This window comes from Anas acuta, chromosome 1 (genome assembly GCF_963932015.1).
Source record: "Anas acuta chromosome 1, bAnaAcu1.1, whole genome shotgun sequence".
NCBI classification, from domain to species: Eukaryota; Metazoa; Chordata; class Aves; order Anseriformes; family Anatidae; genus Anas; species Anas acuta.
The window spans coordinates 117700803-117724741 of NC_088979.1; the positions used below are offsets into that span (position 1 = coordinate 117700803).

The 23939-nt window shown below is 43.9% G+C and overlaps 1 protein-coding gene and 1 long non-coding RNA gene across 5 annotated transcripts in view; both read left to right on the forward strand.

Annotated features, from left to right (window-relative positions):
* The first annotated feature begins 4501 nt into the window (after positions 1 to 4501).
* Positions 4502 to 15308, forward strand: LOC137863550 (uncharacterized). The gene is made up of 3 exons (XR_011100959.1): positions 4502 to 4802; positions 12616 to 12877; positions 15219 to 15308. It is a non-coding gene; the product is annotated as an uncharacterized lncRNA (long non-coding RNA).
* A 351-nt stretch (positions 15309 to 15659) lies between these two features.
* LOC137863516 (uncharacterized) overlaps positions 15660 to 23939 on the forward strand; it is a 169015-nt gene continuing 160735 nt past the window's right edge. For all 4 annotated transcript variants that reach the window (XR_011100942.1, XR_011100932.1, XR_011100949.1 and 1 more), the window contains exons 1-3: positions 15660 to 15766; positions 17381 to 17449; positions 19290 to 19439. The gene's annotated coding sequence lies outside the window, so the exon portion shown is untranslated. The remainder of the gene's footprint in view (positions 15767 to 17380; positions 17450 to 19289; positions 19440 to 23939) is intronic.

Genomic DNA, 23939 nt, shown 5'->3' on the forward strand with positions numbered 1-23939 from the left:
TTCCAGCCAATTTCTCTTTCAAGTTCTCATGTATCTCAGCGTAGTCCTTTCTGCAAACAAATACAGGCATGGCTGCTTGTTCATGTGTAGCTTTTAAAGACATCAAGATGTTTACTGTATTACAGCAATAAAATTAGTGTCACATGTATTTCCCATGAACGTATGCTAGCAGTAAAAAATAAAATAAATTGCAAAAATGCCTAAAGAGACATGGATACAGACAGGGTCATGTCCTCTGCTCTCCCTTCGTGGTGTAAATGACACCATTCTACTGAGCTGACGTAAACTGGCACGGCTGCGCTGCCAGCACCTGGTCTTTAGCCGATTCACACTGGCTTCAGCGTGCCATGATCCCTAAGTGTAAAACACCTCTTAATGGTAGCTGGTGGATAACAACTGAAAACAACCAGGGTCTGAATACTACTTTTGTAATTTTTCAAGATTTCATTTATTTATAGAGATGCTGTTGCACGGCGTGGAGGTAAGGGAGGATGCTACATGCCCACGCTCACATGAATATGAATGCAGAAAGGCTCAGCCCCTCCCAAAATATCATATCCTACATCAGCTAGGAAGGAGGAGAATTGTACCTCTCAGAAGCACCACAAAAATGGAGCTCTGTGGAGCAAGGGTGGGTAACATTTTCCACTTAAACTTCCATTAGTGGCAGGTCTGCTGGGTTATTAATCTTGACAAGGAAAAAAAACAGGCCTTTGAACACTACACGGTCTCATTGTGACTTTTTTAAAGAAAATAAATTCTAAGTCTGAATGAGGTTTTCATTTCAATGTTTCTTTCAGATTTACTACAAGGATTAAAAAAGTCACCCCACAAAGCTGAGGCCAAATGCTTAATTTGGGGTAAATTATTATTTTTTTTTCACTAAGTTACCTCAGTTTTCTTGAGGTTGGTGATAGTTTGAAATCACACCGAGTTAAAACATCATTTATCGGCATATGTTGAATGAAGCCAAGAAAGATGCATCCAGTGCATAAAAGTGAAGGAGAGATTTCCTTATTATCTCTGCTTTCTGTTCTGTCAAATTTTAGATACAGTCAAGAGTTTCTGTGAGAACTTTGTTTTGCTCTTGCAACCTGACTGCAAAGTGGCGTGCCACCGAATCTCTTTTAAATGTATCGGAAGGCAACAGATCACCAAAGATGATAGATTGTAAGGCAGCTGCAGATGAAGAACAATATCCTACCAGGCAGCTATCCTACAAGTGACTTAAAGGTCAGAGTAGTTAAACCACTGGAAGTAAGCTTCTGGGTGTTATTGCAGCAAGTAAGAAGTCTGCCCATGTGTCAATGACAAGTTAGGAACTGGTGTATGGTATCAGTGAGGCTGTTACTGCCATGTACATCAAGCTTTTCAAAAGGATTACAAAGGGTTCAAAGCAATGTGACATCTGGATATTGTTGTCCGGGCTACAATATGCTGCTATTCAACTGAAGGTGGGAAAAGTCTGGGGAAGGCACAGTCACACCTTGGGCATGATCTTCTCGTGCATACACAGGAAAGAGACTTTTGAAAGTAAATGGCTTTGTAATCCGGCAGAGGAAGGCTTAACCATATCCAATGATTAGGAATTAAATCTTAGCAAATGCATACTTGAAGTAATTGCAGTTACTGGTAGTAAACAGTGATCTCAGTTAAGCCCTGGGATAATTTCCCCAAGAATGTGGAGATTTTGTGCTGTTTAGGGTCTTCAAATCAAGCATCTGAGAGAGCTTCTTAGGAGGACTGGAAGACAAGGCAAAAGGATGGGATGAGATCCCTATGGACACGTCTCCAAGGGAAATTTGAGAGCAAAATGACACCCACCCCTGAAGGGTGCAGCTCTCTGGAGGCTTGGGGAAATCTATTCTTTGTTTCACTGAATTGACACCAGCACTTTGAGAAAGATGGAACGCAAAACCTCACAGCCCTCAGAGTGGTTTTAATAGGGAAGTGAAAGCGAATGCTCTGTCCACAAAGGGAAAGTATTATCTGTTCAAGAATAACCACATTGTGGGTCTTCCTATATTCTGCTTTAGGTACTGGAATTAAATATGCATCACGTGTGAAGGGGTGTGCACATGACTGCATTGTTGCAGCTGGTAAGGAGTTAACAGGGCAGTCAGCTACCTCCTGAATTAGGGCGCATTCTCAGTCCAACAAAACCTGGAGAAAGAAGGAGAAAAGCAGCAAGAAGGAGAGAGCCAGAGGAGTGACAAAACTCTCCGTTGCAGTAGGCTTCCAGGCAGTCCTCCAGAGAGTGGAAGAGAAATTGCTGCCATGGAAGGTGAAAGGAGGGAAGGGGCTGGGAGGCAGATCTGCAGGTGGAGGGTCCCCAGTGATGCCAGTGGGGGTGGCTGGGGCACAGAGAAGTGAGTCTGAATCCTGCGGAGCAGGCGTTGCTCCTCAAGCAAGGGACAGGTTTCTTGAACTCTGCTGGCTCCTCGCTTGCCTAAGGAGGGAGGAAGCTGTTATCAGGGATGTGACTGGGGTCGTAACCCAGCCAGCAGCTGGGGAAATAACAAGGAAGAGTGTAAGCAGCGGTCCCCAGAATGGAAGCAGGAAAGGGAGTCAATACAGGGAGGCTTGAAAAAGCAGTGACCCATAATAAAAAGAGCAGTGCCTGGTCTGTCAGATCGGGCTCCTGAAATAGAAAGGCGCTCTTGGTAAATAGGGTGGCCCCATTTGAATCTTCACTTTTTAAAGATCCATTTTTCTGTGGAGTCCCCAGCAGCTTTGTTAGGAACTGATGCTGCAACGTGACACTTACAGCACAGACTTTAAAATTAAAGGCTTCAATACCAAGGCTCAGCCTCCCAAGGTACTGACAGAGTTGCAGCCCCATAGGTTTGGGCTCTGTTTGAGATGCAGTGAAGTTCTGATACCTGGGTATTATTATTGGCCTGTGCTCAAGGTGGCCTTGAGTTTAGCACCTCTCCGTGTCCAGTTTGCAGGGCTGCCTGGTGAGAGGAAAGCTCTCACTTAGACCCATTTCTTGTTCTCCATCTGGTTGACATCTGGGATGGAAATGTCAGCCAGGAAGAACAAAACATCTTCTGGCTGGGAACGACACAAATCCTACCCCAAACTGACTGATGCAACGGGTGTTATGTATGCTGAGATGAAAATGCTCTGCACGAGAGCAAATGAATACAAAGATTGCCATCTGCCGGCCTTGCAAACCACGTTACCTAATCCCAAACCGGTGGGATTCGTAGAGCCATCGCGGCGTGCTGCAGCTGTTTTCTCGGTGATGCAGCTGCTGACGTGTAGGATTCAGTCAGTCACAGATGCAGTTGTCCCCTTCTTTCTTGGGCTGAGCAGTACAAGGAGACTTGGTGAGCTCTAATCGATGAGTGGGGCCAACTTCCCTCTCTTAGAATATAACCCCAGAGGGAAGTTGTACTGCTGGCATCTCATGATGGTGAGGTTCAGGATTGTCCCACGAAGTGCAGCTGCAGGGCTAAATGAATTCAGCCACAGCTGTGAACCCATCAGCTGCAAGGGCCAGGATTCTCATCCCACTTTTGCACCTCTGCACAACACGACTTCACGCTAGCCTGGGTCTGAATGAACATTGATCTGTGCCACCTCATTTCTCCAGCATGCTGTCTTTTTCCTTTTCCCTTTCTTTGTCCAGGGAACTGCCAGCCCTCCTGCACAGAGGGGAAATTCTCACCTGGCGCTCGCTGCTCCTCTTTGTGGTGTGAAATAGATTTAAGCAGGCTGGAAGCTGGTGCTTATGCAAGTTCTCTCTTTGCACAAACACTAGGACTTCACGCAGAGCTCCCAGGTCTGATCTCTTTGACAACTGTTTTGTCCAAATGCAATCACTTATGGCTGTGCACATGTGGAAGCAGATCAAGTAGGAATTGTTGTGCAATATATTCAGCTCCTCCACTTACCAGGGAAGGCTCAGCTCTCCTCTGCATGGGCAGAGGAACTTCAATGAGATTCTGCCAGAAAGCAGAGCCCGCTGATTCAGAGGAGGTTTTGCCTCACATATTTGTGGGCCTCATTATCTAGCCTAAAATATTCTGGTTTATAAACTTCTTTCCTTGCACCCTGTAATTTAAATCCAAGATTTGTTTGGTTTTTTTTTTTTTTTTTTTTTTTTTTTTTAAGACTTGTTTTGATTATAAAAATTGAAGGGGTAGGAGTGGAGGAGGATCCTGTTTAAAAACCAGGCTCGGCTACAGTTTAACAACAGAAGAGCTTTCCAAAACAGGGCTGTGCTCAGTGATTACGTGTCAGAATGCTTTGTGGATGAATATAAAAATGACTAGTTACATGGCTGCATGTACATTTTTCTTCTAACATTTATTACTACCTAATGGAGAAGATTAAAATTCTCCAATGTTTTAAGTCAAATGATCCCTTAAACATATCCTGAAGTTTCACGTCCCTGGTGATTGTATGGCTTTACAGAGAGAAGGGCAGGGAAGGCAAGGCAAGGCACCAAAATACAACAAGAATTTAGTGGTTCTGTCCCTTTGCTTCAGGTCAGACTGAAGACAGTTCAAGCCTGAAAGTGGCAGATGGAGATGTTACCATTTACAGCTAATGCACCACTCTTTTTGTCAGGCTGTTTATGCTCACTTGCAGGCTTTCGTGGCTCTTTTTTTTTTTAATTATTATTATTTTATCTTTTATTATTTGCTATGAGGAGCATTACACAATTTAACCTCTAGGGAATTCACTCTTTTTCCTTTATACGAGGAGTATCAGGCACTCCTGTGTCTAGCTCAGTGACACCCTGTGGCTCTCCTTCACCTCCTCTGGGCTGAACCAGATCTTCTCTACAGGTACTTTGTAATCTTTCCTTGGGATGGGGGTACCCGTTGCAGCAGGCACTGTGACTATCAAGTGAGCAAGTGCTTCACAGGGGCCTGTAGACGGGGTCATAAAAATGGGGGAAAGGAGTACAAGTGGTTGGAAGCCAGGGCTCTTAATTTCTTTCCTTGAACTGGCATTGAGTGCTACTGTCTACTACCATCCATGGCCAGCCATGCAGGAGAAAAAGATGGGCCTTTTGAAGATGTAAAGTGAAAAGCTTGGAGAAGTCCTCTGAGAGACAGAGAGGAAATGGACAAGGATCTGCTCAAACTCAAATATTTAGGAAATGGAATCAAATGTTGTGGAATCATTTAGAGCAGGATGGACATCCACAGCCTCCTTTAAGAGGTTCATTTGCTGTGAGAAGGCCCTGGATATGCAGTTTGACTGGCAAATACAGTTCTTTCTGCTTCCTTGCATAATTTTATTTTCCTTCTGTGGTTGTGCAGGGGCAAAATCTCACCCGGGAGAAGGGTTGAATTGCTAATCTGCTTAATCTCATCCTTCCACAAGTGTACAGAGACATAAATCCAGTGATCTTTGTGCACTACTTCTGGAAGCAGAAGTATGTGCAGAATGATGTAGGCAGCTAGTTCTTAAACCATAATTCATGGAATTATGTCAAGTGGTCAGCAGCTGGCAACACAACAATGCTGACTATTCTGGTGCTTTCAACTGAAAACATATGAAGAGGGTGCAAAGTGGTGTGAGAAGTCCTTAGGCACGACATTGGTCCAGAGGATTTGGGAAATATATTTTGTAGGTTTTTTAGGTCGGTGACCCAAACTCAGCTCAGGTCAGAACCAAACCCAAATTGGTGTCATGTGGATGTTTTCCACAAAGCCAAAGACTAAAAAAGCAGTTGAATCTTAAATTGGTTTCCCTAGGGAAAAACAAAATAAAGCAAAGAATGAAAAAGCATCCTGGTCCCTGATATGGTGTCTCACATTGAGGAGGTTTACATACCCATCTCTTTCCTGTTTGGTAATGCTGATACTAATTTTTAATTAAAAACAAACAAACAAACAAACAAAAAACAAGCTGGGTTTCTGAGGTTGCTGAGTCTGCTTTGCAAGCAATAAATTCACATAAACAGAATAGGTGCAGAAGGGATTAGGATATACAGCAGAGGTAGGGAGTGGTCTCTGCCATGCACAATCAATGTCAGTATTTTCGTTCAGGATTAATTGCATTTTAGGAGTGGAAGAACTTATGCACATAAATTCCACAGCTCAGTTTCGCACTGCAGGGTGAGAGACATTTTTCACAGTTATTGACAAAGGACATTCCAGCAACTAGTGAGATCTGGATTTCATTATATATTTTAGGCTGCAGTGCAAAGTAGTATCTGCCAGAAAAAAAAAAAGAAAAAAAAGAAAAAAAAAAGTGGTTGAAGCATGTTTTATTAATATATTGCTGCTGTTCTTGGATTATACTCCTGTAGGGGCTCACAACTGAAATGATACATCTGATAGACTATACATTAGGGAGCATTTCAAGGTTCACTTTTTGGATCCGATTCTCTTACTATATACAGAGACGGGATAAATTCCTAGTTTTAAGCATTCAGAGACAAGCTGTCGCTGCCCTTCTCCTGTAGATCATTGTTGCAGACCTTTATGTTAGTGCCCATGCACTAGGAGCACCAATATTACAGTAGTGCAGTAAGTTCTTACCATTGAGTTTGGTACCTCTGTATGTAACGGGTGAGTAGAGTGACTCCCAGTCCAGATGGCTTCTTTCTAAATCCGCAGGATGAGCCAGTCCAATGCTGTCAACATTTCACTGCAGCGAATGGGCTGAGTCACAGGAGAAGCAGTGGCAGGAGACCTGTGCTGCTTAGCAGAAAGCAGACCTGGAGGACCAAAAGAAGTGCATTTACTTCCCCAGAGAGCTGTGTTGATGGTAAAAGTTCCCTGACAATCCATAACCTCCAAAACGAGCAAAACAAAAACAAGGGAAATCTGTATAACAGATTCCTTCAGAAAAATACCAAATTAAGACTGATATTTCCTTTGCTGGTTTTGCCTTCTTATCTCTACGTTAAATACAGGCTTGTACATAAACCCACATGTGTTCCTGATATACAAACCCAGCTGCCTTGAAATCAATGGCAAAGTTCGTGTCTTCAGTGAAGACTCCTGGGTTTTGCCCATATTTATAGGATATGATTAAGCTGAAAACTTAAGGGGATCACAGCCTTCCAAAAACTAGAGAGGAGGGAGAAAGAAATGAGAAGGCAAATATGTTGTGAAAGAGATCCCAGGTGAAATAATTGGTCCAAATTTTCATGTCTGGATGTTGTTAGTTTTTCCATAATTACTATAGCAAGCTCCTGCTTCCACTGAGGGGAAGTGACCTGGGATTTTTCCAGTAGCAATGGAAATTTTAACACACAAATGACCAGAACTGTTAAAGTTGCTTTACACCTATGTGTCAGCACTTGCAGAATCAAGGTATAGCAGACATCATATAGCCAAGTACGAAATTGGGTATGTGTCTGTGCACTCAAAATGGGAAGCAAGGGACTGAAAACCACTGTCTACCAAGAAGAGAAGAAGAGATTGTTTTAAGTATCCATGTAAAAGTGTACAGTGATGTAGGCATGAGTGCAACGTGATTTAGATGTCTTAGAGTGTCATATCGTTGGGGTAAGGAAGTCTCATCTCTCTACAAATATCTGTTGTTAATAGTTATCTGACACTAAACTGTGACTGACATATCCGTAGTATTTGCCTTTAATCTCACCCTTGGAAATATACAATTACATCTGATATAAGCTTATTCTTGTTAAGAATTAGTTAAAGGAGTATGGCTTGGTGTTTTCATCCATGGTAGCTATTAGGAGCCTGGCTGGGGCCAGGATGCTATTGTACCTGCAATCAAGAACCTGGAACATCCAGAGAAGCTCTTCTTCAGGGAAACTGTAATCTCTGCTGAAGGCAATAGGTGGATACAGACAGGTGGATGCAAGAGCTCAAGGAACAGTGATACAATGGGGGCAGGAGTGCCACACCGTTGGCCAAAGTTACATCATGTGGCTCATTGGTAGTGGTGTGGGGGTATCTTAGCAAAGGACAGACTTTAGGGAGCTTTTAAAGAATGATATGAAGGAGAAGAATGGGTATTTTTTTCCCCAGATGTAAGTGGCAAAATGTGATTTTGCTTATCAGCAACAAGAAGCAAAGGAAACCCAATACAGAACTGACTCTCCATGACTTAGTTCATTTGAGGCAAGATCTCATTTTTTTTTGTGTTAGAAAAATAGCTCTTTATTGCTGTACTGGTAGCCAAAAATGTCTAACATCTGTATGAGTAGCATCTGCATGCCATCATGCGCAGCAGAGAGCAGGCTATAAAATGACAAGAAGTTTTGGTAATGGAAAGATCAACAGCGGGCTGGAACACCAAGCAGAACTATTTATAGAGGGGGGGATTTAATTCTCTTTGAGAAGGACGCAGAAGTGATTGAGAGACTGAGAGGCTGACTGATGAGGAGAGAGTGAAAGAAGTAGATACATTAAAGCCTGGGCAAATGACAAGCCAAAGTGAGCTGTGATGTAAAGAACCAGGGAGCAGATTTTTTACAGGGAAGGCTGGGACGATAAGATCAGTGGACAAAAGCAAGTCTAGGGTGAGGCATATGAGGCCACGGGAAGTGATGTATTAAAACTTCGCAAGTGACTTCCCAAGGGAGATGGCAAGAGCTCACGGTGCCCGGGTCAGTTAAATCTGGGCTGGGCAGAGCACGAGAGAACATATTTTGGGCAGGGAAATAAGTCCTGGAAGGCCCTATCAGCCTTTTGCACCTGTACCATCTGGTTCTGGCATTCAGTCCTGGAGCACAGTGGACACATACACACATCCTGGGCAGAAAGAAGTAAAATAGGAAGTGCCCACTCCAGTTTCACATGCTTTGTGACCCTATGTGAAGGTGAGACCTTTGGAGCCTCCAGTGCTGGTTCCCCAGGGGGTTTAGAAGACCGCCTCCTGATTTTAGTGACAAGCCCTGCAGGATGGGCACAGCTCTCTGTGAGCTGGGCTCACGCATCATCGCCAGACTTGTTAGCAGGACTGCAGAGGCCCAGCCGAATTGTCCTCACCTCTCATCTCTGCCAATCCTAACACTGCCGGTGTGGCTACACTGCTGTAACTGCAGGCAGCCTGGGAGGTGAGAGGCAGCGGGGTTATAATTCAGAGCTGAACACGGCTGAGAGCAGTGGTCCAGGTACAGTGGGAGATGGGGCAACTGGCTTGATTCCCAGAGCTCCCAGCGGGGTGGCAAGCTAGCTCTCAGCTTTTATTTATTTATTTATTTTTTTAACTGCTTAAGTCTGATGAGCCGATCTCAAATATTAATAGCCATAACACCTCCCCGTATCATTTTTAGAAACGTACTCTGAGGTTCAGCCACACCACAGGCTTTAGGGGCAGACAGTGAGCCAGTCATCTGCTTGAAGCTGGAAACGTGCCCGACAGATTTCCTAAGTCAGGGCTGCATTCAGTACGGAAACAGCCCCAACTCTGCCACTGCCCCTGGCTTCAGCGGATTAGCCGGGTATGAATGAGGCTCTCACTACACCTGCGAGAGCAGTGTGTAGGGGCTGCTGTAGAGACCGAAAACTGGTGCTTTCTGTGTTCATGTCTGTGGGTTGTGTAGCCTGTCTCTTCAGAGCATCTCTTCGAGCATCTCTGGATGGGGATGTGGATACATGAGCAGGTTCTCCCACAGCAGCCTATTGCAAGCCTCACAGCCTTGTGATTTGCCACTAAGCTATACCATAACTGTTTTGCACCGCCATCTAGTGACACGTATGGATGCCTAAAACCCACTCAAACTCTTGCTGTTATCTGATATATTGCCGTGAATTGAACAGGCAATGGTTTTGTAAGGAAAATAAATGTTTACGTTTAACAGCAGTGACAATTAGAACAACAGATACGAGTGGGGCATTTGGTCCATGCGATGTAAGCTGTTTTCTTATTCTAAATAAAGAATAACAACATCCACTGAAGCAATAACCCGTTCCCAGGCAGTGCTGAAGTTTGGCTGGCACTCGCAGCCTCACCCCCGCTTCAGGTCTTGGCGTGAGGCCTCCTGATACACAAACATCCCTCTGCTTTTAATATCAGTAAAAAAAAAACACAACTCCATTTATGTTTCATGAAAAATAGCCTCCAAATAAACATATGTAAATTGTATCGGTGCTCTTCTTTTAGAGCAAAACAAAAATATCCCTCCTGTAATCAGAGGCCTATTAAAACTGAAGTCTTGCTGAGAAGTTACTGATGAGTTCACCATTTGATGAGCCTGCTGTGTAGTAAGCTTCCAAGTTTTGTAAGTCTGTGAGGAATGGTAGGGGAAAAGAGTGATACAGAATCCAGAAAAGCCAATAACCTCCTTCTATAATCCATAGCTGTCTAAAAAGGCACAAATCATTTTTTCCCCATACTTTTTAAACTTTAATATTTTGGAAAATGTTGAATTATTGCTGGATTTTTTTTTTTTTTTTTTTTTACTTTGGAACTGATACTTCTTTCTCTACTTAAAGATTAATGAGAACCTTATGTTTGAAAAATGTAATAATGCTGAGGAATGGTGAAGCCTTTATCCCGCAGCAAGCTTGGTACTTAATTAACACCCTTTCTAATGACTGCTCTTACCGTGGTTCTCCACTTGCCATCCTTGGGCAGGTCATAACAAGAAGTTACTTTGCCATCTACTGTATTCCTCCCATCCTTTCCCTTTTGAAGGGTTCTGGCTGTTTCACGGCGACACTGTGGTGTGGGTTTCTTTTTTTTTTTTTTTTTTTTTTTGCATTGAACAGAACGTTTTGGACTGATCCCTTAATCTGAAACAGACGTCTCTTCCCTCATCCCTCGCTAGCTGACGCTACAGCTGGAGGAGGACAGAGCCAGTAAGGGGCTCAGCCCAGGGGAGCTCTCCCTCACCCGTGCTACAAGCTGGGTGCCCCCTAGAAGGCAGCCTCTCGTTTCAACAGAAGCTCAGAGGGTGTGATGCGGGGGTGACAAGAAGCCCTGCTCATGTGGCAAGCCCATATTACTTGCAAAACCTCAACCACAGATCCAGTTCTGTAGAAAGCAAGTTCCCTTTCTGTTTTTCCAGGAAGCAAGTGTCATAACACGCTATCTAGCAGGTCAGAAATACATGTGACTAGGCCTTGTGAAGTGTTTTTCTTGGCATTAGTGGGCCAACACAGAACAATGCCATAGTGCCTTCATTTAGCACATCCACTGACCCATCTCAGGCCAGTGTTTTTATGGGGATCTGTGCAGGCTCATATAAATACAAGCCTCAGTCCCTGTCGCGCCATTCACAAAGGGGCTGTTGTGGCAATGCTATTTTTTTTCTGTTCCACACATTGTGGCCTATCTTAGAGGATAAATGTTGTCTATTTCTATTATTTTCTATTTGAGATCCTGGAACTGAAAGCTGACATTTAGCAATATCCAGACCTCTGCTATCAGGAGCTTCAAGGCACGCTTTTGAAATACGTGCCTCATGACAGCCTTTATGGTAGCCCCAGTTTGCAGACACAGAGACAGCGGTGTAGGAAATTTCAGTGGTTTGATATGTCACTCTTTCTTTTGGGAACAGCCACCAGCAGTGTCAGCCCCCCTTCCCTTTCTGCACAGGACGTGGACTTGGAGCTGTCGTTCTTGAAAGTGGATACGTCTCTTGACAACTCCTACTTAATAAAGAACGGACTCTGCAGAGGTGGGAGAAACTACATGAACAAACATCTGGATGTTCCTGCAGTCTTGTGTATTACCTTGGAAAGTTTCCTAGGCATACGGCACAAGATCTGTCACTTCAGATATGAAATGCATAGCCTATAAATGACCATAACGTCCTGTTAAAAGCAGCCAGTCTTAGAGCACGGCATATTTTGAACCCTGGAATGTATGATTCATTTTTTAAAATCTTTTTTTTTTTTTCTGTTGCTGCTACTAGTGGGCCTCTCATCACCTCATCTGTGTATTTCTGCCTTTCCTGTCCTTAGCCACAAAAGATAGGATTCTCATTCATGCCATTTTTCCATCCCATAGCCTTAGCTGTGGGTTTGTCTGCTGAATGTATAACAAAAGTCAGCTCACAACTATCCTGCTCCCATTTCCTGAGCATGGTGCATGGATTGCAGTGACTGCAGCCCTGGTGTCAGGAAAAGTTTTTGGAATTTAGCAAACCTGGCAAGCAGCTGTGCACAGAACCAGAAAACCAAAAAGAATGAAGATCCAAGATCCCATTAGGAAAGCAGTTGGGAGAGCAGAGGACAAGCTTCAAAGCTAGCAGGCAGCTTCTAGGCAAAGTGGTCTTAAAGAGCAGTTCACGGCAGAATGGAGGATACAAATTACAACCCACCACTAAAACATTTCCTTCTCAGCTCCTTCCCTTCTACCTTGGCCATTTTCCTCTTCCTCTAGTTCTAAATGTAGCTCTACATGCCCTACTGTTTTAAGTCTCCACACGCCATTGCTCCTGAATGCATTGACCGTTCTCCCTTTCTTCCATGGGGCTTGACCCTCTTCTCTTTCTCTCTCTCTCTCCCTCCTGAGGCTGGGAGATTTGAGTTTAAATTTGCTTGCAAGTGACTGCACTGCTGGTTCTACCTTTTTAAGGAGAAAATGCCCAATGTCCTGATTTTAAATCAGAAAAGCAAATAGCTTCTTTGTTTGCAGAGATGGTGGATGTAAACAGCTCTTTTTTGGGGGTGTGTTTGTACATGACTGGTTAGTAAATTAATTTTCTCTTCCTTTCAGTTCCACCTCTGCGATGGCCACATCTTAAATCGCTGCCTGCAGTATCCATTGCCGCCTCCCTTCCAGCATGCCTAAGATGGTAATAACAGCCACAGACATGAGAAGCCCGAGCCTCCAAGTCCAGAGTTTCAGTCTCAGCTGTTGGCAACTTGGAAGTTCTGATGAGTAAGAGGAGTGTGTTGGAAAGCTGACCTAAGTGAATGACTTCAGAAGGAGCTCACATTTGTTCAGACTGGGTCTACAAACTGCAGAAATGCTTTGGGTATGTTTTCCTCATTCATTTACTGTACCTGAAATGTGTTATCAAGGATGTTCGACCAATCAGGCTGGGAACCTATTTTGGGAAATCCAGGCCCCTTGTGATGGCTTCTCTAGTTAGCTATCCAAAGTTGCTAGTAATTCATTATATTCTGCCTTACGTAAAACCCCGTCCTGCTTCTTGAGTCAAGTGCAGGGTTCCAAAAATCATATCAAGGAGACAGGATTGTATTAGTGGTAAAAGTGCCTATATCATGTCATACTTTGGAGTCTGCATAGATGCTTACGGAGATTATTATATAGCTCAGGAGTATAATTACAGTCTGAGGTGAGAACAAGGGCTGTGTGTGCACTGCACTACATGAATTCCAAATGTAAGCAGAGGTTCTGCACCAGCAGCCTTCCTCTTGATCTCAAATGTCACAGATGTCATCCCACAGAGCAGGCAGGGCATGCTACATTGCAGGTGTCCTCCATACAGCAACAGCTTGCTACATTTTCCTGTGAAATACCTCCATTTCTGCCCAGCCAGATGTGCAAACACTTTCACCAGGGGATGTCAGGATATACGTAAAATATTGGGATGGGTGTTGGCAATATCTACAGAGCTGTGTGACCTCAGTTTGAGAGGATTTGTTTTCTTCCCCAAAACCAGAACTGGAAGAAGGAATGTACAGTTACATTATGTTACAATAGGCAGCCCTGGTGGCCACAGATAGCTTTTCAGTTCTAATAAAAGGCAAGATGGTTTGAGGAACATGTGGTTCCAGCTTAATATTCTGTGACAGCCCAAAACTAACCCTAACAAAAACGCTGTGAAATATCAACATGAGCAGAACTCTTCAGAGTAGGGAACAAAACCATAGTAGCTGATTGTACACAGTTCCTGGCATTGGTTTGAGCTGATGGAAGCAGGACAGAGATTGACCGAGAGTGCATGGACCCACCCCTTAGATACTTACAGGAGGTTTGTGTGAGGAAAAATTCAGCCCTTTTTATCCCTGATAGAACAGATGCTCCAGGAAGAAAGAGAAACAGCCTGGCACTGAAGCTAAGGACGCCTGGTTCCCTGGGAGTGTAGTCTAGGGTTTGGATTACTTTCTGGTGGAAGGGTGAGGTCCATCCAAGGAACCTAGGCTAAAAAGCAGATTACATACCTGGAGTGTGGGCTAGTGACTGATGTCGAAGAGGTGGTTTAGACAAAAACTTTCCTTGTACACACTCAGCTGAGTGTGACTACCAGCTATCTTACTGCCATCAACACAGTTCTCAGACTTCACCACCACTGGCATCCCAGTCATTTTGCACATCCAGGCACAAACAGTGGGATCCCAAAAACTCATTAACCTAGGATTAGCAAGTAATGAGACCTCCTACAGATGAGTCATAGTAACACCTTTCTGAATGATATTGTTAAGAATAGAAAATGATATAGATAAGGACAAGATACGTTGTTGTTTCGAGGTAATGTGCATCAGTATTGCTCACTGCAGGGAAGCAGGGCAGTGCTAAGGAGGTGTCTGAAATATGACAGCAGAACCCAGGGGAAGGGAAAACGATTGCCATGGGCACTGCCACCACACTAGTTTAGTATGAGGACAAAGTACAGGAGATAGGTGATGGGAAATTGAAATGAAGTCACAAGTAGAAACACACAGTCTCACAGACTCATAAAGGTATTGAAGAAGGAAATGGAAAGCTTGCAAGGGATAGCCTTACACCTCTTGAAACTTACTGGGTTCAACAGCAGCCTACAAGCAGTGAGGAAAACTGAGGGCCTGCACTGAGTCAATGCTGAATCAGTGGCATAATCTGTTACTGATGATGGAAGACATAGCTACTTGATTTACCAGGAGCAAAAAGGTGAAACCCCTCTGTGGTGTTTCATTGTGTTCAGACCGCCCTCATCAGCCCATTTGCAGAGCCCAGTGAACACACATACCTACAGCCATCAGCCACCCCTGTGCTCTTCCTGTGACAGTTGAGCTGGGCACTGGATGAATTCCCAAGCATTTGTCAGGCTTAGCATTTATAAAGAGCTTGCAAGAGGCAAACTGCAGGGCTAGAGAAATGCAAATGAGTGATAATCCAAGAGGATTCAGTGGCTTCTCTTTTGAGCAACAGTTGGAGAGCTCCTCTTCTCTGGAGAAGCCACTACAGATACATATTCACAGCCCAAATCTCCTAATTTGGGGACAGTATAAATTACTATCTTGTGTGATGCAAGTGAGAACGAGCAAGAAGAGAATAGTTTCTCACTTGCTTTGTGTGCTGTTCAGTTGACCTGTCTAGCTGAAATAACTCAGACACGTCTGAGAACCTCTTTCATTTCACTTGTTTTTCAGGATGGGTGAGTTGTGGAGGAAATGGAACCATCTGTTAAATCATGGCATCTGATAGAATAATCCAGCCTTCCTCTTGGTTTACTACCTGGGTAAAAAGTTTATTTATATGAAATGCTGGATTGCTTTGTGAACTACTTCAGCAGGCCAAGCCAAGCTGGTTTTCCAGCACCACGAATTTATGTCCTTACAGTGGCTTCCTGCCAGCATCCTCTCTATTGAACTGTATTTACATTAGCACTGTAAAACATTACTTCATTCAAGTGTCTGAAGTGAAGCACTCACTCCTTCCATGCACTTAGTCCCTGATTGTTGCCAGCTGGTGAGAAGCTAGCAGATTGCCTTTCCCAGCTGGGCCCTGCCATTCTGCCTATAATGCAAATTAAAGATAGTGGCTCACAGGTTATTTAAGCTTTGGTTGTCTGTAGGTGGGGGTAAGTGCAAATTATTAGATGCTTCCTTCAACTCAGGTTGGAAGATGAATCCTCCTGTTAGCTTCAGCAGACGTTGTCTTGGGTATCACTTCTTGATGTCCTCGAGTCTTTGTAGTAGTAAGTGATCTGGATGACAGTTCACTGCCTTTCGGGTTGTTTTTTATTCTCTTCTTTTCTCCTGTCACTTTCTAACTGCTTTATAAAGTGGAAGCATTTTCATTGTAGGGAAGGTAAAAATGGTGGAAGAGAAAGGTAGGTAATATTGTTGAGCCTGGTATAGATCCTCATGGAAAGCTTCTTTCCTCTGCTGGGTCAATAGGGTGGTCTTGAGGCCTCTCACTGATGGAGCTGTGACAATTTCTATAGAAATGAAAGGTTAAAAGAGGCTTGGCTCTCCTTTGTGTGCACAAGCTGTGTTACTTCTGAATAAGTGCTTCAAAATGGAGTTAAAATCATATATTTTCTGTATGTCCTAAACAGACTTTCTGAAGCACAATCTTTGTTCCTTCTATTTCAAGAGGAGTTTTGAATGAGGTTTTTCATCCTTGAATTTTACTGAATGCACTCACGTTGCTCTCCTTGTCCTGTGTCACACTGTACTCCCCAAAAACACAGGGACTCTGCTACCTTGCAAGAATGAGGAGGGAAAAAAAATCTGATTTCATGACTTAAAATGGATGAATGATATCAGCTGATGAATTGAATGTGTATTTTGACTCACATGTAAGAATGAAGCAAATAACCCTACCTGGAAGTTTGAAGAACACTTTGCTTTCAATGTTAAGAAATATGTGACAGCTAACTTAAGGAGAAAAATTGTTAAATAGCTTGGAAATATGACTTCTCATACACGTGTTCCGTTTTTGAAACACTTAATATCTCAGTGTTAACTTTCAGACGGGAGTACTGAAAAGATTTTCCTACAGTAATCCATTTTTGGTTTAAAACACAGCTCAGGATTTTAGGAGACTCTTTCACTTTCTGGCTTAGTTCCCCTCCCTTTGAAAAGGGGAATTGCACTTGTCATACAAAATCAGGATTGTGTGAGGTTTCTTAAGGTCCTTGGATACAAGGTTTGAAGGAGATTACCAAGAGAGATGGTAGTACTTATATTGCTGTTTCAATATATTTCATTCCTCAGTCTTGATTTGCTCGTGTTTCCTCTTCAGTCTGAGGAAATGGTAAGCAGAGAGTAAGGAAATGTTTTCATGGCTTTCTGGGAGGCAGGCAGAGGAGGTGTGTTGAGGGGCTGTAAGGGCAGGCAGCAGTAAAAATGACTGGTACTCCCTTATATATTAAGGTGGGCAACTTAAAAAAACAAAAACAAAACATAACTAACCTTCCCAAGTTGTTTCTGTCTCTTTTTAAGTGAAATCAATGGATTTTTTTCTTTGTAGTCTTAAATTTGCTATATGGGTGTTCACACCTTCATGGGAAGAAGCCATTTTCACATTCTAAACCCACTGGAATCCTTCTGTCTAGGACAACAGCAGTCTCAGGGAGGTGAAGCCAACCTCTCCCTCCCAGGCATACAAGCAGCTGCTGCTCTTTCCTATTTAAACAGTTTAAGTGCTGCAAGCGTGATTAAGGGTGAGTCTGCCTCAATGAAGCAGGATGGTCTCCTTTTCTGAACAGAAAGTGCAGGTGACACCAGCAGAGATGCATTTAGCTTTGCCTGGGAACTTGGCCTTATTTCTGATGATGAATATATTGACTCCTTCTGTCTTACAGGGTCAGGGCTGGTCAGCAAAGAGAGAACATTAAAGACTCTGGAAGTGCATTTTGGCTCTGTCAAAGAATGTGAGCACACTTACTTCTGTTTATTTACTTCCCTCCTTCATTCCCCCTTGCCCGTGGTGTAGATTAGAAGTAAAAGTCTCCAGAGAGTGGATTCCTCATTAAGATTCCTGATACCTCCTGGTATGCAGAGGCTGGGATTACCACATGAAGGGCATCCTGCTATTTTTGCCTCTGGTCCAGTCCCTTTGAAGGGACCCTGGAACACTTCACAATCATGCAGATTTATGAGCACTGAGTAGCCTGCCAGAGCCTTTCTGACATATTCCTGTAAACTAATTATGGGAAACTGCCCCAGGCCCCTGTCATTAAAAATACATTCTTAGCATTTCATGAACAAAACTTAGTTTCCTCCTTCTGTTCCTATAGGATATGATCTATTTCCTGACAGATGTTTATCCTGAAACATCAAGTGGTTGTTTATGAGGAAAGTAAGTGAATAAAAGCATACCGTGTCACCTAGGATGAGTCACAGTGTGAATCCTGAACCCCCAGTGTGGTCTGAATTTCTCCAGTGCCTGAGGAGATTGTTTTTTAAGATTTGGGTTTGTTTAAATTTGTCTTGATTGGCAGCTGGGCACTTCAAGTTCTGTAATTGTTCATCATGCCTTCATTTTCAGAGCCTTCTTAGTGTGGCTCTTGACCAAAAGCTATTACCCACCTGCTGTCTGTTTGAGCACTTTAACGAAATGAGTTGATCCCTCCAACTGCTTGTGCCTCACTGGCTCTTAGACGCTACAATGCGAGGTGCCAAGAAAGACAGACAGATATAGAATAAACAAGAATGGCTGTTGGCAGGAGCAGAGCACTGGCTCATGTAGGCAGAAAAACACAACATCTTTTGGCTGACAATCACATGTGTGATCCCAGGCCCCTGGAGAGCTGAGTGGGCTGCATCCGCATCAGCTGTGTGAGCCTGAAGCAGACTTGGAGGTTATGGATACAGATGTAGAGGCTCTCTACATGTGCAGCATAAATAATGCCCTTGTTGCCTTGCTAGGCAACAGGGAGACCAAATTCAATTCATAGCCATACAAATCATTCCTGGGGAGCCAGATTGAGACACCTTCTGGCTCAGACAGGTGGTCAGGTTATCACCATTTACCTGATTACCTCAGGTCAGCTGAGCTGCCATAATTATGTGTGCTTCAGGCTGCCTGACCTGTTAATTACTGTGTTCTACTTAAAACCTCAGTGGAATGCTTAATGTGTGTCAGCTCATTAACCTGAGCTGTCACTTAGACTTGTGTTTGGTCAGTGTAGGAATCTCAGCTTCTTGCTGCTGTTGCTTGTGGATGGTATCAGCTGGAACCGAGTTCCTGATGGGACCTGAGCTGTGTCTGTTTCAGGTGTAACGTGTATGTGCACGGTGGTCACGAAGATACTCATTTCATTAATGGATCTTAAAAATCACAGGCTCGTGTTCTTGCCAAGGCTTTCAGTTGTGTGTAGGTCAAACACCAGATGATCTGCAAAGCACAAGGCTTTGAACTGACCCCTGCAATTATATGGCCGTCTTCCTGCTGCAAGGTTTTGAGCTGCCAAGTAAAATGCAGTGAGGAAAATAATATGCAGAGGGATACTCATATTTTCCATCTGTAAATTATTAAAACTTATATTTCCAGAAGAGGAGACTTACCTGTTTTCTTATTGTTACTTAAGCCCTGAATTCAGGGTGTTCTTTTCTTGTTCCTGGATGTTGTTTGTTTTTTTGTTTTGTTTGTATGTTACATGGAATATAGGTTAATAATGTCAGCTGGTCCACAACAGGATGCTTACCATTCAGTCTTCTGTTGTACAGACTTTTTTTCTTGAAAATGATGGGCCTAAAATTCTCCCACAGGGTGAGACCAAAGCAGGAGGAGAGCCTGAAGCACACCTTCCTTTCCCTGACACACACAGAAGGAAGAGGACTGAGAAGGAGTCTTCTATGGGGTGAAGAGTTGAGGGGACAGAAGGCCTCCTATAAATGCTGGTGGAGATAGAAGAAATGGTAAGGAAAGGGGAACTGAGAGATGGGGTGAAGGAACATTTGGGAGAGTGCTGATGGATGTCTAGGCAAACTGAGGTGGGCTTAGAAAATAATCATGGGCCCCTCTTCCCTGTATCTTGTCACATGAAGAGGTGTGCTGTAGGGTAGAGCCCCAGCACGGTCTAACACTGGTGGTGGCTATCTGATTTCCACTAGCTGAAGCTCTGGCTTTTGACTCGATTGTCTTCTATTCACTCTTGGTATTAGTGTAAATGATTAGAGAAAGGGGAGCAGAGAACTGGGCTTAGCCCATGGGGTTGCTGGAGGAGCAGCACAGCATAATTCCTGGTCTGAAATGGGTGAGGCAGTAATTGGGGTGTACAGGGTGGGGATTGATGTGGTCAAGCAAAGAATTGGCGGAATTAATCGCATGTGCATGTGGCTACTCTGCCTATTTTTCCTTTTCTCAGTAGTGTAGTTTGGCTCTGAGCCTATTCCAGACAATCCTAGCTTTCCCCTTCGTTATTTCCCATAGTAAAGGTTGAATAAAATCAAATGATAAACTGTGGTCTCAAGCTTTCCTTTAGTCCTTCTAGGAAAAACAGTTGTTATAGGGCTTTTTGACTGTTAACACACCCTCCCCCTCTCAATTTCTCATAGTTTTCCAACTTGTTCTGTGAAAAATTCTCAGGCTTTGCTCCTTAGAGCTGATGCTGATAAATGGCCTCGGCAAGAGACCCAGCAAACTCCCACAGCAGACTGGGGCAGAGCTGAGTGTGTCCCTGTGGATTTTTATTTTTTATTTCTTGGAAGAGGGAACATGAGGGAGGGGAATAGGCTGCTTTCTCAGCTGGGGTCCTCTACTTCTAGATGTAGGATATAACAGTACTGCCTTCTGCTTCAGAACCAGCAGAGTAGACACAAGCTTAAGGGGCTCTTCCACCACACTCCTTTGAGCAGGACAGGCATAGTGTTCTTGCTAAAGCCTTGCTTCACAGGGTGTGTATGTGTCTGTGGTATATTGTCATGCTTTATTTAATCAGCATCTGGTGAAGGCATTCTAATGCCACTAAACTTAAGAGCCACAGGCTCCTTGACTCTGCTCCAGCTTTCCCACTGATATGACCCCATTCGAGAGACAGGGGAAGGCCCGTCTTAGTAACTGAGCTCATTGTGAAAGCACGTGTCTGCAATGGTCACCACTGCAGCCTTTTCCATCCACCTCCACTTCAGAAGAAACCAAGGTAGAAACAATATATTTGGTCTCACCTAATCAGTCTCTGGCAATATGGGATAACTCCTCCTACTCCTGATATTTAATTTTATGTGTTTCTTAAACTTAAACAATATTATCCCTTCTTTGTAAGTCTGCTCCATACTGTGACATACCTCTGGATGCACTGCACTGTCAGTAAGATGTAGACAAACATTAAAGAGTCCCTACTGGGGTGGCAAGAATGATAAGAAGCTTAGAAAACATGACCTGTGAGTAAAGGCTGAGAAAATCAGTTTTGTTTAGTCTGGAAAAGAGAATATGGCAGGAGCAGGGGTGGGAAATATGATAGTTTTCAGAACTGTCTGAGGGTGTTACAGAAAGGACAGTGATCAATTCTATGGGTTAGGGGTGGGGTAAGGCAATAAATTGGCCTGAGTTCAGCAAAGGAGACTCATATTAGGCCTTAAAGAAAAGAGGGGTGGGGAAATCAACCTCCAGCTGTCAGGACTGTTGAGTGTTGGCAACTTAGGGCCTGCGGAATTGTTGCTAGAGGAGGCTCATAAAATGGGTTGGAGGGGTGAAAGCTGGAGAAAGCAGATCCTAAAACTTCATTGCACTTCCAGTCAGTTTTGTGTATCACCACTAATGCGAATTCCATGCTTAGTCTTGGCCATTTTAATCTAAATGCAGTCAGTTGTATTTTCATCTTTTATTTTCCCTTTCTTGCTGCATTTAGGTGTTTTCCCCTATTGTACTCTTAATCCATTCCATATTGCCAGATGAAAATACTGGGTGGTTGTTGACTCAAAGGGCCGTGTTTTTATAACTGTATTGCATCAAATTTGAACATGGTGGGTTTTGTCTTTGTCCATCCAGGGGAGTGGCTCTGTTTCTGTACAGCACCTAGCATACCAAGATGCTTGTCTGGCACAGGGACCCTAAACAATGCTACAAGACAAATAATACACTTAATTAGTTATCCTCACTCTTCCACAAATAACTCATTTCCATCTGTGGCTGTACTGGAGCAAGACTGGGGTGTTTGATGTGTTGAGCTCAATAAAATATTGCTTCTAGTGCTTTGCAGGCTGCCAGCAGTAGGGAAGGTACGGTGTGAAGCAGGTGGAGGGGCTGTGGCTGACTATCTAATGTTGCATGAAGAACATTGTTATGTTATAAGTACTTGACAGAGAGCAGCAGGTCAGCAGCAGGATCTTGCTTTGATAGAAAACACTGATATGCTAGTTCAAAGATGCAAAAATGAGCGTGTAACTAGCCTGTCATGAAATGAATTGACTGAAGATACATATTAAAACCAGACCTTGTGTGTTAGCTGCACAGTGAGGCAGGACCTAGACACACTATATGAGGTCAGACTGGAAGAAACAGAGGCAAAAGGAGGAGAATCATGTGTCGTCCTTAATGTCAGTGTCCCTGAGTAAGACCTAGCTGTCCTGTGCTTGGCTTACCAGAGGCATTACTGTCCGTAATGGGGAAGAAAGGGCTGAGTCCCTCCTCCGTCTGTATAGCAGCACATACTGCTCCTGTGTTAACATCCAGATTTACAGCCCACATGTCATCATTCAGCACAGCAGAAAACACAGCCAAGGTTTCCCGTGGGGAAGCTGGCAGCCCTCAGGAACATCCCCAGGCGCTCCTCGCTCCCTGCCTGCAGATGGGCAGCCAGCCCGTGGCCCCCTTGGCAGCCCCCTGCTTCTCAGCCTGGGGGCTCTGACCCCACTGGGGCTGCAGCCCCTTGCAGGAGTGCTGCAGCCTGACAGGTGCTGGGACTTGCTCCTCAAGGGAGCAGGGGCTGAGCTCTTAAAACACCTCTGTGCCCCAGAGCCAATATCCTCAAGCTGGAGCAATTCAGAAATTTAGGGTTGTTCTTGACGGTTGAGTTGTAGCAGTTTAAAAGCACCCAGGACTCCGATCTGCTGCATGCTCTGGTGGTGTTTGAAGCTTGCTACAGCCACATTGTGCCATCCATGGGGGGTTGTGGGCAAATCCAGCTCTGCTCCTGGCTGTGCCAGCTGACCTACAGTCTTCCATGCTGTAAGGGGCATGGGGGAAAGATGTCCAGGCAGGACCTGGGCTTTGTCTCCAGGGTGGGATATAGTAGGTACAGACCTTTATCTTGCTCTTCTCTGCCAGAGCTAGTGTCAGAAGATGAGGACAATGTGCCAAGATTTACCTCATCATATCTCATTGTAATTTGGAGACAATGAAGAACTGGGATCAGCCTCCACAGAAAAGTCTGCAGAAGAGTATCTTGCACCCTGTGATGCTGCTCCACTTGGCTCAGGCTGCCCCTGCCTAAGTTGTGCCTTTTTTTTTGTGAGAACAAGGATTATCAAGGAGCGTTTCACTTTGAGGCTCTTCTGTAGAAAGTCCGGAGCACTTGTGTTCTGGTAATTAAGCTCTTTTTAAAGCATTTCAGCTCAGATATATGACCTCCTTTCTCTCTCCATTTTATAGCCTCTCCTAGAGGCATAAGCACTTCTGTGGTGCTGCTTCTTCCACTTGCGGTTTGCCTCCCACACTCAAGTCCTTAGAGCTGCCATATAAGTATGCTGTTTTTCAGGCTTTTCTTTTTGTGAGGTGTTGAGAAGAAATTGGGACTTAAATTATCCTGTAGGGTGTTGATGACATTTTCCCTTACTGTGTTTAGACCATGCTGGCTCGAGCTATCTTGCATCTATCCAAAGTTATTGCAGACAAGACAAGCTTTGATCTCTCCAAAAGTGCAGAAGTGGATGTCTGCCCGTAATGTGATGTGTCTCCTATTATTGCTGAGCCCGGAACACAATAACATCTTATAGAGGGCTTTGGAGTTTAGATTACAGCCCATTTATTTATTTTGCTGGAGCACTGTCCCATAAGGAAAATCCTGTGCTGGGTTTAAAGAGTCAGACAATGGAGCAGCCGTCACATTTAGATGTTGCTTTTGAAACAATACCCTAATGCTACATCACTTTGCTCTGCTGGGTTCTGCTCCTACTCATCAACAGCAAAAATCACAAGAACAGATTTAGTAAAAAGGCTTCAGTGATGTTTAATGAAAAGCATGCTGAAAATGAAAACACTGGCTCGACTGTGCTGAAAAAGCTGAACAAGTAGCTCTCTGGTTCCTAGGTTTCTTCTTGAGCAGTGGAGTAAGCATTACCTCACACTCAGGAAGGTGGCAGGCAACAGATAGATTGTCTCAGACTTTTGTGAGAAAAAAAGTATTGTTACACTTAGAGTAAATAATAATGCCAAATGTATGCCAAAGATATATTCCATACCTTACCACCAAATCAAGA